Below are 18,729 nucleotides of genomic sequence, written 5' to 3' on the forward strand. Positions count from 1 at the left end.
AGAACATGAAAACAATAGAGAAAATCAATAAGACCAGAAGTTGGTTCTGTGAGAAAATCAACAAGATTGATGGGCCCTTAGCAAGATTGACAAAAAGAAGAAGAGAGAGGATGCAAATAAATAAGATCAGAAATGGAAGAGGAGACATAACTACTGACCTCACAGAAATAAAGGAGGTAATAACAGGATACTATGAACAACTTTATGCTGATAAATACAACAATGTAGATGAAATGGACAAGTTCCTAGAAAGGCATGAACAACCAACTTTGACTCAAGAAGAAATAGATGACCTCAACAAACCAATCACAAGTAAAGAAATTGAATCAGTCGTTCAAAAGCTTCCCAAAAAGAAAAGTCCAGGACCAGACGGCTTCACATCTGAATTCTACCAAACATTCCAGAAAGAATTAGTACCAACTCTGCTCAAACTCTTCAAAAAAATTGAAGTGGAGGGAAAGCTACCTAATTCATTCTATGAAGCCAACATCACCTTCATACCAAAACCAGGCAAAGATATTACAAAAAAAGAAAACTACAGACCAATCTCTCTAATGAATATAGATGCAAAAATCCTCAACAAAATTCTAGCAAATGGAATCCAGCAACACATTAAAAGAATTATACATCATGTGTTGCTTCCTGTTTGAACGGAGCTCGAACGATATTAAGGAATGATGAGAAAGAAAGAAAGGAAGAAGGAGAGAAAGAAAGACAAAGACGGGCTCAGGGGGTCTGAAGCTTGACCCCCTGTCTGAAGACAGACTTCAGACAATTTTATTCTTAACCAGATCCTGGTTATATACCACAGGATGACAATAGGCATGCATGCATTTCCTGAGGGAACAAAGTTCTTATCTTTCAGTGTTCTTCCTTCGTACTTAAAATAACCATTTGGGGTAAACAAACATTCTCTTCCTCCTAGACTGTCTTACATAAATCAGATAACATAAAGCAGCTTACTGCCGCCACCACCCTAATGCCATCTACTCCCAAGTAGTTCCGCAGGTCTTATGTTAATCCTATCTCCTACAATCATGAGCAAGTAGGTATCATTCCATGTATGCAAGGATGGTTCAACATAAGAAAATCAATTAATATAATACACCATATCAACAAATCAAAGCAGAAAAATCACATGATCATCTTGATTGATGCAGAGAAGGCATTTGACAAGATTCAACATCCTTTCCTGTTGAAAACACTTCAAAGGATAGGAATACAAGGGAACTTCCTTAAAATGATAAAGGGAATATTTGAAAAACCCACAGCTAATATCATCCTCAATGGGGAAAAATTGAAAAATTTCCCCCTAAGATCAGGAACAAGACAAGGATGTTCACTATCACCACTGTTATTCAACATCATGTTGGAAGTTCGAGCCAGAGCAATTAGACAAGAAAAAGAAATACAAGGCATCAAAATTGGAAAGGAAGAAGTAAAACTATCACTGTTTGCAGATGATATGATACTATACATTGAAAACCCTGAAAAATCCACAGCAAAACTACTAGAGCTAATAAATGAGTACAGCAAAGTAGCAGGTAACAAGATTAACATTCAAAAATCTATAGTGTTTCTATACACTAGCAATGAACAAGCTGAGGGAGAAATCAAGAAACGAATTCCATTTACAATTGAAACTAAAAGAATAAAATACCTAGGAATAAATTTAACTAAAGAGACAAAAGACTTATGCAAAGAAAACTACAAGAAACTGTTAAAAGAAATCACAGAAGACCTAAATAGATGGAAGGGCATACCATGTTCATGGATTGGAAGACTAAATATAGTTAAGATGTCAATTCTACCTAAATTGTTGGGAATTCAAAATCCCAACAACTTATTTTTCAGAAATAGAAAAACCAATAAGCAAATTTATCTAGAAGGGCAGGGTGCCCCAAATTGCTAAAAGTATCTTGAGGAAAAAAAACGAAGCTGGAGGTCTCACGCTGCCTGACTTTAAGGCATATTATGAAGCCACAGTGGTCAAAACAGCATGGTACTGGCATAAAGATAGATATATTGACCAATGGAATCGAATGGAGTGCTCAGATATAGACCCTCTCATCTATGGACATTTGATCTTTGATAAGGCAGTCAAGTCAACTCACCTGGGACAGAACAGTCTCTTCAATAAATGGTGCCTAGAGAACTGGATATCCATATGCAAAAGAATGAAAGAGGACCCATATCTCACACCCTATACAAAAGTTAACTCAAAATGGATCAAAGATCTAAACATTAGGTCTAAGACCATGAAACAGAGGAAAATGTAGGGAGATATCTTATGAATCTTATAATTGGAGGTGGTTTTATGGACCTTACACCTAAAGCAAGAGCACTGAAGAAAGAAAGAAATAAATGGGAGCTCCTCAGAATTAAACACTTTTGTGCATCAAAGAACTTCATCAAGAAAGTAAAAAGACAGAATACACAATGGGAGACAATATTTGGAAACGACATATCAGATAAAGGTCTGGTATCCAGAATTTATAAAGAAATTGTTCACCTCAACAACAAAAAGACAGCCAATCCAATTACAAAATGGGAAAAAGACTTGAACAGACACCTCTAAGAAGAGGAAATACAAATGGCCAAAAGGCACATGAAGAGATGCTCAATGTCCCTGGCCATTAGAGAAATGCAAATCTAAACCACAATGAGATATCATCTCACACCCACCAGAATGGCCATTATCAACAAAACAGAAAATGACAAGTGCTGGAGAGGATGTGGAGAAAGCGGCACACTTATCCACTGTTGGTGGGAATGTCAAATGGTGCAACCACTGTGGAAGGCAGTTTGGCGATTCCTCAAAAAGCTGAATATAGAATTGCCATATGACCCAGCAATACCATTGCTAGGTATCTACTCAGAGGACTTAAGGGCAAAGACACTAATGGACATTTGCACACCAATGTTTATAGCAGCATTATTTACAATTGCAAAGAGATGGAAACAGCCAAAATGTCCATCAACAGACGAGTGGCTAAACAAGCTGTGGTATATACATACGATGGAATATTATGCAGCTCTAAGACAGAATAAACTTATGAAGTATGTAACAACATGGATGGACCTAGAGAACATTATGGTGAGTGAGACTAGCCAAAAACTAAAGGACAAATACTGTATGGTCTCACTGATATGAACTGACATTAGTGAAGAAACTTGGAATATGTCATTGGTAACAGAGACCATCAGGAGATAGAAATAGGGTAAGATAGTGGGTAATTAGAGCTGAAGGGATACGGACTGTGCAACAGGACTGGATTAAAAAACTCAGAAATGGACAGCACAATACTACCTAATTGTAATGTAATTATGTTAAAACATTGAATAAAGCTGCATGTGAGAATGATAGAAGGAGGGGGGCTGGGGACATAAATGAAATCAGAAAGAAAGATAGATGTTAAAGACCGAGATGGTATAATCTAGGAATGCCTAGAGTGTATAATAATAGTGAAATGTACAATATACAAATTTTTTAAATGTTTTTGCATGAGAAAGAACGAAGGATTGTAATTATTGCAGGGTGCTGAAAATAGATGATATATAATACTTTAAAATGTCACATTATGTGTGAGACTAAAGCAAGAAATGTTTATTTGTTACAAAATTTATATTTTGACTAGAGCATTTCCTAATATAACTCATGTAGATAGTTTGATTGAATGTCGTAAGAACTTGGAATCTGAGGTAGGACATGAGATTTTGTTGGTTTGTCCAGAGTGATCCCACAATGAATCCCAGAATGATTTGATCAGTGACTGGAAAAGTATTTGCAAGCTCCCTTCGGGGAATGGTGAGAGTGGGGAGAAATTCAACCTCCCCAATTTGAATTCTTGATATTCTCACAAGCAGTGTGGACAACCAAAGCTATAGGCTGAGTCCCCAGTCTTGGGGTTTGTTCATATGAAATTAACCCCACAAAAGATAGGTCAAGTCTACTTAAAATTTAGGCCTAAGAGTCACCCCCAAGAGAGCCTCTTTTGTTGCTCAGATGTGGCCCCTCTCTCCAGAAAACACAACGAGCAGTCTCACCACCCTACCCCTCTCTGCGTGGGACATGACTCCCAGGGGTGTGGACCTTCCTGGCAATGTGGGACAAAGATCTTGGAATGAGCTGAGACTCAGGACCAAAGGACTGAGAAAGACCCTAGAATGAGCTGAGAGTTAACATCAAGAGACTGAGAGAAACTTCTCGACCAAAAAGGGGAAGAGTAAAATGAGGCAAAGTGTCAATGGCTGAGAGATTCCAAACAGAGTCGAGAGGTTATCCTGGAGGTTATTCTTATGCATTAAGTAGATATCACCTTGTTGTTCAAGATGTAGTGGAGAAGCTGGAGGGAATTGCCTGAAAATGTAGTGCTGTGTTCCAGTAGCCATGTTTCCTGATGATGATTGAACAATGATATAGCTTTCACAATGAGACTCTGTGAATGTGAAAACCTTATGTCTGATGCTCCTTTTAGCTACTATATCAACAGAAGAGTAGAACATATGGAATAAAAATAAATAACAGGGGGAACAGCTGTTAAAATAAATTCAGTTTGAAATAGTGGTACGTGAAGGCGAGGGGTAAGGGGTACAGTACATATAGTTTTTTTTCCTCTCTATTATCGTTTTATTTCTTTTTCCATTGTCTTTTTATTTCTTTTTCTAAATCGATGCAAATGTACTAAGAAATGATGAATATGTAACTATGTGATGATATTAAGAATTACTGATTGTATATGTAGAATGGAATGATTTCTAAATGTTTTGTGAGTTATTTTTTTTAATTAATAAAAAAAGTCAAAAAAATCAAGAGGTAATATATCCCTGTTGCTTAAGCCAACTTATTATATGTTATTTGTTCTCACAGCCAAGAAAGTAAACCAATTTTTGGTACCAAGAGAAGGGTAAAGCTTTTACAAATTTCTAAAACCATGGAAAGTGCTTTAGAATTGAGTAATGGGTAGAGGCTAGGAGAATTATTAAAGGTGTGAAGGAAAACGCTTAGTTTGCTTTGAAGAGACTGTTGGTAAAAATATGGACAGTAATGCTGCTTACAAGGTGGACACAGAAGAAAATGATGAATGAGTGATCAAAAATTGGAAAAAAGGAGATTGTTTTTATAAGGTGGCAGAAAACTTGGCAAAATTGAGCTCTGATGTCAGATTGAAAGTGGAAATGTTAAACATTAAACTTGGAAATTTAGTTGAGGAGATTTCTAAACTAAGTGCAGAAGTTGCAGCCTGGCTTCTCCTGGAAGCTTACAGTAAAATGCAAGAGGAAAGGGATAAGCTGAGAAGTGAACTCCTAAGCACAAAGAAACCAGAGATTGATGGTTTGAAAAATTCTGAGCGTAACCAGATAGCATGCACTGAGTCTAGGACAGAAGTAGCTCTGTCAGAGAACTCCCTAAATTTTTAGGAAGTGGGTCCCCAGAGGACAAGGTTCCATTTAGCATTTAACTGAACAATATTTTGCTAAAGAAAGCATGGCTGAACACAGGTCCAGTCAGCCATTTCAGTGTGAGTCAAGATTGGAAATACAGTTATTCCAATAATTTTAACAATCTGTATTGTTTATTTTAACATCTTTGTACTTCAGTATCTTCATCCATAAAATTCATTTATACTGAATTTATCCTATTAGTTTGCTCAAATAATAAATCAATAGATGTCTGTTGTTTGAAAAGTCCAGATTTTTCTTTCATACATTAAAAATTTAGCCTAGTACTAAAATTATAGCAAAGATAAACACATCAATCATGTTTAGTATTATATTCTGCAAAAATCATGTGCGTTAGTGTTTTCTTTAATCAACAAGTAATTGGGGCTTGTTGATTAAAAAAACTAGGGGCTGTGGGAGGTAAAAATAGATGCAGAATGTTTAAAAGAGGAGCTGTGAGGTTAAACTGAAGTTCCAGTTTTCTTCCTCCACTCTCAAGCTATGTGGTCTCAGGTGAGAATTTTAAAGCAATCTTTGCTTAAACCTCATGAAGTTTACTTTTGTAGGGAGATACGATGAAGTCAAAATTTGTGTCATAGTAAGTAAGAATTCTAAAACAGAAAACCATAAAAAACACTGTGAGAGCTCACAGTAGAAAGACAGTGCTTCTTCTTAGGAGGGCATTCAGGACCTGAAACCAGGGAGGTCTTTATGAAAGAGAAGACATCTGATTTGTTTTTGAAGCATGAATCAGAAATTATAGTGGGAAGGAGATGAGGTAGGTATTGTCATATAAAGATGGGCAAGGTATTGTTACCATTACCAGTAGCCCCTCTTTTCAGGGAAGTTCTGTTTTTTTTGCCCATTTTTATGGAGTAATTATGAATAGTGCTATCTTTCATTCTCAAAAGTGCCCTGACTCATATGATAAAATCCTTGAACAACTTAAGTGATGTACTGAAGTACCTTGGGGGTTTGATAAATAGAAGTTCTCATCTGTACTGGAGAAGTACTATACACATAATTCTGCTCTAACATTATTATGGACTGAATCATAACACCCCTACCCCCCAAAATTGTTAAAGTCCTAACCCCAAGTCCTGTTGATGTGAACCCATTTGTAAATAGGATCTTCAAAGATGTTTTTACTTAAGGTGAGGTCAAACTGAATCACCATGGGCCTTTATCTAATATGACTGGAGTCCTTACAAACAAAAGAAATTTGGACAAAGTAGGAGAAGGGAAGACAGACAACCATATGACAGAGGCAGAAATTGAGTTATGGATTGCTGGTCAGCCACCATAAGAATGCTACAAATAGACTTTAGAGAAAGCATGATCCTATGGATGACTTAATGTTTGATTTCTAGCCTCCAAAGACTGAGACTGTAAATTCCTGTTGTTTAAGCCAATTAGTGTGTGGTATTTTTGTACAGCAATCATGGCAAACTAAGACAAATGCTAAATCATATAAACCTTAATGTCATCACTACCTCAGTAGACTATGAGACTTTGAGATAAATTCAATTTTTATGACCAAGTCCTGGGTTATAATAAGGGATCAACATATATTCATTGAACAAATGAATGACCATGCTGTGTTCTATTAGAGAACTACCAAAAACTAGTCTCAATTCTGGATTTCAGGGACCCTATTGAGCATAGGTGTGCCTTACCTGAGATTAATAGGGAAGTATTGTGAGTTCAGTGTTCTTACGATGATAAAACTGGAGATATGTATGACTAAAGGGGATGCCTGTGTTCTCTTAGTTGATAACTATTAGCAGAAGGATTAAAATTAATTGCTATTTCATAGTACAGTACTTCACAGAATAGTGAAATGTGCAGCATTTTAGAAAGTGAGATCAGAATTAAGGAAGAGATTTGGGGATCTTTTTTTTTTAAGGGAATTTATTAAGTTACAGTTTATAGTTCTAAGGCCATAAAAATGTCCAAACTAAGGCATCCAGATAAAGAATCTTGGCTCAAAAAGAGCAGATGTCAATCACATGGGAAGGCATGTGGCTAATGTCTGCTGGTCCTTGTTCCCATGTCCATTGCTTCCAGCTTCTGATGCCAGCAGTTTCCTCTCTAAGTGTCTGTGGGCCTTCACTTAGCTCCTCTGGAACATAGCTCTGGGTTCTGGCTTGCTTAGCATCTCATGAAAAGGCATATGGTGATGTCTGCTGGGCTCTGCATCTCCAGATGTCTGTTTCTAGGCGTCTTGCTCTCTCTGTCAGCATTCCAAGCATCTTCAACTATCTGCATCTCTGAAGCAACTGTTCTCCAAGCATCTGGGCTTCTTCCAAAATACTTCCCCTCTTAAAGGACTCCAGTAAACTAATCAAGACCCACCTTGAATGGGCAGAGTCACATTTCCATCTAATCAAAAAGTCACACTCACAATTGAATGAATTATATATCCTTGGAAATCTAATCAAAGAGTCTCACTCTACAATGTTGAATCAGGATTAAAAGATCAAGGCTTTTCTTTGGTAAATAACAATTTAAAACCAGCACACTTGTCCACCAGTGCTAATAACAGCATTATTCACAGTTGTCACAAAGTAGAAGTAACCCAAATGTCAATTAACATATGAATGGATAAACAGAGTGGTATATGCATTCAATGGAATATTACTCAGCTTTAAAGATAAATGAAGGGCAGGCTCTGGTGGCTCAGCAGGCAGAGCTCTCGCCTGCCATGTCAGAGACCCAGGCTCGACTCCTGGTGCCCGCCCATGCAGAAAAAAAAATTTTTTTGATAATTAAATGAAGTTCTTCACCTATTGCATGAGACCAAAAGAGAGGAGGTTTATATTGTCCAAAACCTAAATTTTCTGTAGCACACAATTTATCTTAACCTGTCTGGTCAGTTCAGTTAAACAATCTAAACATAGGGAACCTAGAATTGGGAGCGAGGTCTTGTAATTCTAAATAGCTTAATGTAATACCCAGATACATTCCAGAGTATGTCAGGCATAAAATAATTTTAAAGTACTGGCAAAGTCTCTTGAGGAACTGGAGATAAAATAGGGAACTATTAAACTTTCCCATCTGAGAAACCCCTGATACTCTCTCAAACTAGGGACTCCCAAGTCAATAGGCCAAACCCTTGACCTTGAGACTTGTTCCTTTTTTTTTCACATGGGCAGGCACCAGGAATCGAACCCGGGGCTCTAGCACGGGAGGTGAGAACCCTGCCCGCCGAGCCACCGTGGCCCACCTGAGACTTGTTTTTATGAAACTTATTTCTGTAACAGAGAAGCTAAGCCTACCTATAATTATTCATAAGAATTACTCCAAGAGACTTTATGTGCCCAGATGTGGCTTCTCTCTCTCTCTCAGCCCATTTCTACAAACAAATACAATTACCCTCCCTCCTACATGGGACATGATGTCCAGGGGTGTAAGTCTACCTTGCACTGAGGGACATGACTCCCATGGATGATCCTAGTCCTGGCACCATGGGATCAACAAAGCCTACCTGACCAAAAGGGAGAAAATAAATTTAAAAAAATATGATACCAGTGGCTAAGAGATTTCAAATACAGTCAAGAGGCTATTCTGGAGGTTACTCTTACACAAGCTTCAGCTAGATTTTGCTAACTGACATGGTATGCCAAGCTCCAACCAACAGTATACCTGCAAACCCTAAAAAAATATCCAGGGTTCTATCTGAGTCTCCATAAAAGTTTCACCAAGTTTATATCTTAGAAACCTAAAACCTCCAGATGGTTCCTAGACCAGATAAACCCTGAAACCCAGAGTTACAAGTCTTTCCATGAGCATCAACCAGTTGCATCCCCCACCCCATAACATCGACACCCCTTTTCAACATGAAGAAGTCAGAATGGTCATTGCCCAAATATCCCTAAAGACTGAGAGAAGGATGAAAGGAGAAGGAGGAGTTGTAACAGAGAAGATGGGATCCAACAACCGAGTAGGACCACTGGATTATTATATTGGCGTTTCTTTTTAGTTTCCTCTGTCTTGGAGCAGCCAGAAGGAAATACCTGAAATTGTGGAACTGCAACCCATACCAAACCCTGAAATCCTTCTAAAAGTACTTGCTAAAATGTACCTTGAAATTTTTTGTTTTATATATATGTTATACTTCACGAGATTTGGGGATCTTTTATAATGAACTGGATTTATGACTACCTTCAGTCTGGTGATTGGATTAGATTCATTAGTCAGGATTTAAACAGAATTATCCATAAAGCACGTGTTGAAAAATACACACACTTGCTGGTGAGTGCTGTGAGCTGAATTTCTGCAAGTTCAAGTGGGCTAGAAGAATCATCATAAAGTCAATGAATACAGGAGGAGAGGGTACTTAGGATATGATATCAAAGAAGCAGTTCCAATTTCAGATGTTGCTGAAATGGTGGAACCAATAACGTGTAATTATTTTCACTATGAGTTTCTTCCCCTTGAACACTTTATAATCTTTATAATTACTAACTGAGATACTAGATATGTTGTTTTCACTTCAAGGGAAAAGATAACCATTAGGAAAGCTGGCAGTATGATGTATAATGGTGACATCTAATAGACCTTTTATTGAGTTTTTTATTTTGTTTGGTTTCTCCTATCTTGTACCCCTACAGTGATGATATTAAAACCGTTCAACATTGTATTATTGCGCTTACAATTAACTAACCAAATCCAAACTGAAAATAAAGAGTAATTCCAGAAGACACATTCCATGGCATTTGCAGGAGCAGCCTTGGAAAGTAAAACACTTAAAAACTACAAAATTAAGATGGAGAATGTTGAGTTCTACAACCTTTCATTTGAAGCACTGCACCTGGGTTGGAAATTGATCTTGTTTCTTTGTATCAGAGTGAATTAGACCCCCTATGCAGGAGTGAAATGTTTTCTCTTTATTGATACAATTTTGTGCGACTAATTTAAGATGGTCTATGATTTTAGAGAACCGCATTTTCTCACTGAGCAAAAATATTGTAACTACTTAATGAAGGGGGTTGTTTTGTCACTTTATGGCTGCTGTGTGTCCACAACAGGAACATTTTCCTTGATGAATTTTCAGGTGGAATTTTCTCTTTTATTGCAGTATAACTAATATGGCACAGATTTCGACAGTCTAGAATTTTTTTTCTTTTCTCCATTCATACACAGAATAGAATTATCTTATATTGTCACTTAGCCTTCATGTCCAGTTTACAGTTCTCATGTCCTGTTTTGCAGTAGCTCTCCTTATAGCTCCTTTCACATCTTATTCCTCAGGCTGTAGATCAAGGGATTGAGTATGGATGTGATCACAGTGTAAAAAACTGCAATTATCTTGCTCCCAGCTGGGGAAGACTTTGACTGTGGTCTCATGTACGTGATGATGGCAGTTTCATAGAATAAAACCACCACAGTCAGATGGGAGACACAGGTGGACAGTGCCTTGTGTCTCCCAGAGACTGACCATATCCTGAGGATAGACAGAAGGATTCGGGCATAAGAAGCAGGAATGAGGAGGAAGGGAGTGAAGACAATGATGATACTGAAGGCAAAAACAACCATCTCAGTAAATGAAGTTTCTGTGCAAGCCAGTCTCAGGACAGAAGGTACCTCACAGAAAAAGTGATTCAGGACACTGGGTCCACAGTACAGCAAACTTAGAGGGCATTGATCTCTATGGAACCAAGGAAGCTGATGAACCAAGAAATAGCATCCAGTTGGACACAAGTGCTTTGGTCCATAAATGACAGTGTGCTGAAGAGGATGACAAATGGCTACATATCAGTCATAAACCATAACACCAAGGAGGACACATTCGATCATTCCAAAGGAGAGGGAGAAGTACATCTGAGTAGCACAGTCAGAGAATGAAACAGCCTTCTGTTTCCCTACCATGTTGGACAGCATTTGTGGGACGTTGGTGGATGTGTAGCAGATGTCTGTAAAGGATAAATTAGTGAGAAAGAAGTACATTGGGATATGAAGATGAGGCTCTATCTCGATAGTAGTAATGATGATAATATTTACTAGCTACAGTCAATAAATAAAATAACAAGAACATAATAAAAAGAGTGACCTGGATTTTGGTTGGGGGGAGAGGCTGAGGAACACAAATTCAGTCACAGAGAAATTAGTTTTTATCACATCCATTTTTCAAGCCACTTTGCTCTCAAAGGACCATCCTCTTGGAAACAAAATTAAATGTCCTATAGATCACAGTGTTGGAAACACAGAGCACAAGATAATATATGATATATATATATATATGTGTATATATATATATATATATATATATAACATGAATTTTTATTATATGAGAAGTTTTTACTAGTTATTTTACCACAAACAAATTGCATTCTCAGGATTACTAAATATATTTATATAATTTTAAATAGGAGGAAATTGAAGATCAGAGAAACTATACAAATTTCTTAAAGTCAGAGTATTTTTGAGAGTCACAATTGCCTAACTACAGGCAAGAATTATAAAAAGAAGAACAAATTAAAACTAAACAAGCAGAAGAAAGGAAATAAAGACTTAAGTGGTGATAAATGAAATAAAAAAGAAAAAAAACAGTAGTGATAAAAAATGCAAACATTAATTCTTTGAAAGGATCAATAAGATTGATCAACATTTGTGAAACTGACAAAAAAGTGAGAGGATATAAGTAAAGAATCAGAAATGGAAAAGGAGGCATTACTACTAACCATACTGAGATAAAAAGTATTCTCAGAGGATACCATGAACAACTGTATAGCAATAAATTAGATATCCTAAACTAAATGGATAAATTCTTAGAATCACACAAACTACCCACGCTGAGCAAGAATAAATAGAAAATCTTAGCAAACTAATTACTAGTGAAGATATTGAATCAGTAGTCAAAGACCTCTCAACAAACAAAAGCCTAGGACAAGATGAATTGCAAGGGAATTCTGTCAAATGTTCCAAGAAGACTTAACTCCAATTCTGCTCAAACTCTTCCAAAAATTGAATAGTGTAGAACAATCCTAACTCATTCCATTAGGGCAAAATTACTCTCAACCAAAGCCAGATAAAGATACCACAAGAAAATAAAACTGCAGACTAATATCTCTTATGAGTATAGATGCAGGAATCTTCAAGAAAATATTAGAAATCTGAGTCCAACAGCATGTTAAAGCATTTATACACCACAATCAAGTGGAATTTGTTCCTTGCATGCCAGGTTGATTTAATATAAGAGAATCAATTAATATAATATATCACATTGCCAGAATGAATAGAAAAAATAACGTGAATAGCTCAATTGATGTAGAAAAAGGCATTTGACAAATTACAGCATCCTTTCCTGATAAAAACACTTAGAACACTGGAAATAAAAGGACATTTCATCAACATGATAAAGGACATATATGAAAAGTCTATAGCTAACATCCTACTTAGTGGTGATAGACTGGAATATTTCCCTCTGGACCAAGAACAAAAGAAGGATGTCCTCTGTCACCACTGATTTTCAACATTATAGTGAAAGTACCTTCCAGAACAATTAGGCAAGAAAAAAAATTAAAATCCAAATTAGAAAAGAAGAAGTAAAATCTCCCTTATTTAGAGATGATATGATCTTATACACAGAAAATCCTAAAAAGTCCATAAGAAAACTACTAGAACTAATAAATAAATTCAGCAAAGTGAGAAGGTACAAAATCAATAACCCCCAATTAGTAGTGTTTCTATACACAAGTAATGACCAATCAGAAAAATAAATCAAGAAAAAAATTCATTCACAATAGCAACTAAAGAATCAAGTATCTAGGACTAAATCTAACCAAGCATGTATTGGACTTATACATAGCAAACAACAAAACATTGCTAAAATAAATTAATGAAGACATAACTAAATGGAAGGATATTCCATGTTCCTGCTGTGAAAGACTAAATATATTTAGGTTCTCAATACTACCCAAAGCAGTTTATATATTCAAAAAATCCAAATAAAAATTCTAACAACCTTCTTCGCATAAATGGGAAATCCAATCGTCAAATTTATATGGAAAGGCAAGGGGCTCAAAATAGCTCATTATACTAAAAGGAAAAGTGAAGTTGAAGGACTCGTTTTCTGATCTTAGAACTTATTACAAAGCCACAGTAATAAAAAACAGCATGGTACTGACACAAGGAAGACACAGACCAATACAATAAAATTGAGAGATCAGAAATTGACCCTTATATTTAAGGCCAACTGACATTTGAGAGAGTGGCAAAGGACACTGAATTGAGAAATAATAATCTCTTCAACAAATGGTGCTCAGAAAGCTGGATTTCCATTTGGAATAAAAAGGAAGGAGGATGCCTACCTCATGACATTTACAAAAATCAATACAAAATGAACAAAACACTCTAATATAAGAGTGAAAATGCTCAAACTTTTAGAAGAAAACATAGGAAGGCACCTTCAGAACCTTGTCTTAGGCAATGATTTCTAACACTTTATACCCAAATTATAAACATCAGAGGAAGAAATAGTAAATGAGACTTCATCAAAATTGAAAACTTTTGTTCCTTGTAGGAATTTATCATGAAAGTTAAATTACAACCTATACAATAGGAGAAAATATTTGGGAACAATTTATTCAATAAAGGTTTAATGTCCAGAATATATAAAGAAATCTTTCAACTTCACAATAAAAAGACAAACAATTCAATCAAGAAATGGGCAAAAGACTTGAACAGATATATCTCCAAAGGAGACATACAAGTAGCCAGAAGGCACATGAGAAGATTCTAATTATCATTAGCCATCAGGAAAATGTAAACGAAAACCACGATGAGATATCACTGCACACAAATTAGAATTTTAGAATGTTTGTTGATAGAAAAAAATGGAAAATGAGAATTTTTGAGAGGATGTGGAGAAATAGGAACACTCATTCAGTGCTGGTGGAAATGTAAACTGGTGCAAACTCTCTGAAAGTCTGGCAGTTCCTCAAGAAGCTAAGCATAGAATTACCACATGTTCTGGTAATCTCAATACAGGTATTTCCATTTGGAATAAAAAGGAAGGAGGATGCCTACCTCATGACATTTACAAAAATCAATACAAAATGAACAAAAGACTCTAATAAAAGAGTGAAAATGCTCAAACTTTTAGAAGAAAACATAGGAAGGCACCTTCAGAACCTTGTCTTAGGCAATGATTTCTAACACTTTATACCCAAATTATAAGCATCAGAGGAAGAAATAGTAAATGTGATAGTAAGTATACCTAGAATTCCAATTCTAGGTATATACCCAGAAGAGCTGAAAGCAAGGACTCAAGCAGATATTTGCACACCAATACTCACAGTGATATTATTCACTGTTGCCAAAAAGTGGAAGCAACCCATGTGTTCATCAACCAATGAACAGATAACCAAAATGTGATAAATACATATGATGGAATATTACTCAGCATTAAAAAAGAATCAAGTTCTGAAAAATGGGACAACATGGATGAACCTTGAATATGTCATGTTGAGTGAAATAAGACAGGAGCAAAAGGACAAATATTCTGTGATTTCACTGACATGAAATAATTAGAATAAGCAAAGTCATAAAGCCAGGGTCTATAATATGGTTTACTAGGGCCTGGGTTGGGGGTAGGGAATGGGAGTTAATGCTTGAATTGTACAGAATTTCTATTTGGATGATGGAAAAGTATTGGTAATGGATGCTGGTGATGGTAGCAAGATTGTGAATGTAATGAACAATTCTGAGTTATGTGTGTGAATGCAGTTAAAACGGAAAATTTTAGTTTGTATGTATAATTACTAGAATAAAAATTAAAAGTTAAAACATAAGACTGTGCAACACAATGAACCCTGTTGTAAATAATGGACTATAGTTAATAGTACAATTATAAAGATGTTCTTTCATAAATTATAGCAAATGCACCTCACTATGCAAGGGGTTAATAATGTGGTTGTATATGAGAGTTCTGTGATTTTTATATTTATGCATGACTATAGTATGCATGATAATGGAAGGTGGTAATGATAGTGCTACAGTTTGAAGTTAGTTAAAAGTAATCATATATATATATATATATATATATGAATGTTATAAATGGAGAAATGTTAGATTGTATATGTTGCAACAGAATAAAAATTTAAAAGAAACTCTATGGAACTCCATTACACAATGAACCCTGAGTTAAACTACAGACTTTAATTAATGGTATAATTATAAGAATGTGCTATCATCAGTTATAACAAATGTTCCACACCAATGCAAAGTTTTGGTGTGGAATGATATTCTGTACTTTATGCATGGTTGCTTTGTACACCCACAACTTTCATTAAAGAAAGCAAGAAATAGTACATGTGATATGATTTTCTTTATATAAATTTTTAAAACATAAAATTAACCTTTGGTATTAAAAGTCAAGATAGTGATTACCTTAGGTGAGGAGTGGGAAGTGACTGGAAGAGGGAATGAAAATGGTGTCTGGCATGCTTGTATTTTTTAAAAATCTATTTGTAGTTTACAAGAATATGTTAACTTTCAAAATTCATAGAAATATGAACTTTGCATTGTATACTTTTATGCATGTAATATGTGAGATATGTGGGGATAATAAAAAAAGAAAAATTGTTCATGACTAAGTTACATAGAGTATTCTAGATCATTGCCTCCAAAACTTTAATATGCAAAGGAATCACATAGGTTTCCTGTTTAAATGTCACACTATTTTGTAGATAATGGACCAGATCTTAAGAGTGTTCATTTGGAAAAAGATATACAAGGCATTCATTTTACTGGCTTTTGAACTGCATACTTTATAACAAGGTTTTAAGTGATGGTAGGGAGTTAGGATTTTACTCTGATTATAATATTGGAATATTTTAGACAGAAATGTGCTATGATCTGATAAATTATTTAAAATCACTTTGGATGCCAGAAGGAATGGGGCACCAGAAAACAAAAGACAGATGGTATAACAGTTAAGTGAAAAGAGATGGCAGTAACTCTGGTTAGTGTTGTCAGAATGAAGAGGTTTAAAAAGAAAGAAAGAAATTGAAATTAATCAAGGTAGAACAGAGAGGACTTACTGCTGATTTCATTGTGAAATATGATGAAAAGTATAAAATGGCATAATTTTTTTGGTTGTTTGCCTTAAGTGTAAAAGTTTATTCTAGTTCCATTTAGGGAGAAAGGAAAGACTTTTTTTTTTTTTTTTAAACAGAGAGAAGGAAGGAAGGATAGAAGGAAGGAAGAAAGGGAAACATCTTTAAACATTTTCTTGTTTTATTGTATTCTGTTTCTCCGTTTTTGTTACATGGGCTGGGGCCGGGAATCGAACCGAGGTCCTCCGGCATAGCAGGCAAGCACTTTGCCCGCTGAGCCACCGCGGCCCGCCGAAAGGAAAGACTTTGAAGCAGCCATAGCCCGAGGTGTGTGGGAGTCAATAATTCTGCTTAGCTCTGTAAAATTCTAGCATATCTGGAACAAATATAAATGTTAATTAGGCCATTTGATATAAGTAACCCAAGGAAGTAGGCCTGAATTGAGATAGACACTGATGATTCTCAAATTTATTGGTTTCTGGAATATCTACCAGGTCTATGATTAAGGCATTCTGGAAATCCATGCATGTAAGTCTCAAATGGATGGGGTGCTGGCAAAATCCTTACATGTAAAGAAGGAAACAACCTATCTTGAAGTGAAGAAAAGTGTGATTGACCTGACCACATGTGGCTCTTTCATCTTATTAGGAAATAGTGTCATTTCCGTAGCTCATTTATGGCCTCTGTTGTTAGGAACTTAGACACACTAAAGTGACAACAGCCATTTTATCTTTAGTGGGAGAAGATTCAATAATCGAATCCAAATATACCCTCCATTCTTGCTACCACGGCTAATTTTTAAGGAGTCCACTATGAATATAGGGGTCTTAGGAGAAAGTCTTACCAATATCCTCAGCATGGGTCATCTTGTCCTCTTGATTATTCTCTTTGCAATTCATACCTGATAGTGGGCGTTTAAAATGAACATGAATAACTTATACCCGGTTCTTTCCCAAAGATATACCTTTTATCTCTTCCAGACCTGCTTGCCACTTATTTTCCAATCTTATTCTTTCCAATGCATGATCACCCAGTCAACACAATAGTCATTGAATTAGTAGAGAAATACTTGAGACCACCATTCCTCCTATGCTAAAAGAAGACAATTTGATATCAACTCTGATATGCATGCGCACAGTATGGATCTAAAATTTTAGCCCCAGTACAGTTGCTCATTTAAAAGAATGAGGAATTCTTAGGTGGTAGCTGGAACTATGTCTTAGAGTAAGAGAATAAATACTACATGCCTGAAACATCCTGTTGTATCTAAAAAGCATGGGTGATTCTGTCAGTGATGGGGCAGGAACAAAAGAAAGGAGCCAACCTAAAGAATCTCTTGCTGAAAAGTTTGTGAGATTCTGAGCATGAAAAAAGTAAAAAATACCTATTTTTAATGAAAATATATTGAAACAATAAAAACTAAAAAAACCATGATCCTCAAAATATGTATATGGTGAGTATAAGAAACAAGTAAAAAAAAGAAGGGTAAGTATAGTAGATTATTTCATATTTATTGGGTTTTAAAACTAAGGTACTTTATTTAATATGGCTAAAAACATATATAGTGTATATAAATATATAGAAATGCAAATACATATACATGCACCCATGCTTTATTGATATAAGCAACAAATGAAAATGTAAAGTATGGAATTTTCTGCATAGTCTCAGCAGAATTATAAACTCACAAGCAACAGAAAGGAATAATCAGCACTGATGCAGACACATAATAATTACCATCAATGAAAAATAACCAAGTAGAAAGAGGATAATTCCAATATTCTAAATTAGATATCAGTTCGTACATTTAAAATTAATTATGCTGGCTCAATTTCTGATCTTATAGATGGAGGTTCAAGATAACCGCATGAATTAGAATATACTTATTACAGAATTAAATTAGTCTCGGGTAATTCTCATGTATTAAGTAATAATAATAATAACAACGTTAAGATATTTTGCTTTATCTGGCTAAGTGAGAATTGATAGTGCATTTTTTTAGAGGAAGATAGGTGGCAAAAAGACAAAAATTATGTTTAAAATATCAGATGTTAAAGTCACATTGACATTTAAAGCTTAACTATGAAAAGGGGAAGCAATCCTTTGACACATTGTTCCTATTTTATTTACTTCAAGAGAAGAACTATTCCATTCTTCTTTGAGAGTGTAGATCTTGTAACTTGGCTAGAATGAGAAAGCATTCTTATTTATTCTTCCCTTGAAAGGT

At 35.6% G+C, this 18,729-nt stretch overlaps 1 pseudogene; it reads right to left on the reverse strand.

The window, feature by feature from the left end:
- Positions 1 to 10,618: 10,618 nt before the first annotated feature.
- Positions 10,619 to 11,568, reverse strand: LOC143649289 (olfactory receptor 2B8-like; annotated as a pseudogene).
- Between the last annotated feature and the right edge of the window lie 7,161 nt (positions 11,569 to 18,729).

This window comes from Tamandua tetradactyla, chromosome 11, assembly GCF_023851605.1.
Source record: "Tamandua tetradactyla isolate mTamTet1 chromosome 11, mTamTet1.pri, whole genome shotgun sequence".
In the NCBI taxonomy this organism is placed as follows: domain Eukaryota; kingdom Metazoa; phylum Chordata; class Mammalia; order Pilosa; family Myrmecophagidae; genus Tamandua; species Tamandua tetradactyla.